Genomic DNA, 1,197 nt, shown 5'->3' with positions numbered 1-1,197 from the left:
CACACACACACACACACACACACACACACATACACACACATACACACACAATATACCGATACTCCAAGAATCTATTTATCAATTGCAAATGAGGGGATTAAAATATCATATTATTATATATATAACAGGACAGTCAAATATTTTAAAATCAAGTGGACCCAAGAACAAGCCAGGGTGTGCCCTATCTTTACAACTCCGAGCACTGAGCGAACACCTGAGTAGAGGGTGATGGTGCAAATCAAGCATCTATCTAAGCCTGTGCTAAGGACGGTGCACACAGGATGGTTGCCGTAGGCCTACTTTTTATAAGAAATAAATTAAAAGCGTATTAAAGTTTAAACACTGAGATAAACTTGATTATATGGATATCATCTATCACAGGAACATGACTGCATTTGCTTTCAGTTTCACCACTGTAGGAATAGCCATTTTAATAACACCCAAGCTGAGGTTATGCATGCCCTGGACCGCCCTGGTTGTTAAAACATTTTTTAAATTTTTTTTTTAATATATATTTTGATATATCTAGATCTAGATCTATCCCTATATGAACTAAACCTCACAAGCAATCAATAGGTTTCAAGCATAAAGTCAAATATTTATATAATGCATACTGCCTAGAATCGTGACTGATAAACAGAGATTTAATCTTTTGAAAGCCCAAATTCCAGGCATATGATTTTATGAAAATTAATATTTCGGACATCACTCTTCTACTGACATGATACGCTGGATCAGTCTCTATTAAAACGCCTAGGACATGTCAAACATGTGTTTGAAAAAAAAAGCAAGGCTATGCGTCTAAAATTCATAAAGCCAGGTTATAACGTTAAGTCACGCACACTTCAAAGCAAGCCTTTCGTTTTGATTTCACGCCAACTTCGCATGCTTGGTGATCAGCCATATTGACGCTCTTCTTGTTGTCAACAGAAGGTTTCCGGTGAAATGGCACAAATCACTACCCCTGTCAGAGTGCCACGATAGTTGAGCCAATAAAAAAAAACCGAAAGGCCCCCGCTTTGAAGATTATGCAGATTTCTGTTGAGTGTATGCCTTCCTCAGTCTGCTCCTGAAAAGGATTTGTTATTTCTCACAAAAAGCCGACTTTTCTTGAAAGGCAATAGAAAAATAATGAATTCTCAGCGAACCGATTAACAACGGATAGCTTTGGGAATGAACTTGATACGACGGTGCAAC

The 1,197-nt window shown here is 37.8% G+C and overlaps 1 protein-coding gene across 1 annotated transcript in view; it reads right to left on the bottom strand.

Moving 5' to 3' along the window:
• LOC101858826 overlaps positions 1–930 on the bottom strand; it is a 29,951-nt gene extending 29,021 nt beyond the window's left edge. The window contains exon 1 of the mRNA XM_005112452.3: positions 843–930. The gene's annotated coding sequence lies outside the window, so the exon portion shown is untranslated. The remainder of the gene's footprint in view (positions 1–842) is intronic.
• Positions 931–1,197: the final 267 nt, after the last annotated feature.

The sequence above is a fragment of the Aplysia californica genome, unplaced genomic scaffold (genome assembly GCF_000002075.1).
Source record: "Aplysia californica isolate F4 #8 unplaced genomic scaffold, AplCal3.0 scaffold01276, whole genome shotgun sequence".
Lineage (NCBI taxonomy): Eukaryota > Metazoa > Mollusca > Gastropoda > Aplysiida > Aplysiidae > Aplysia > Aplysia californica.
This window is presented reverse-complemented; position numbering and strand designations above follow the sequence as displayed.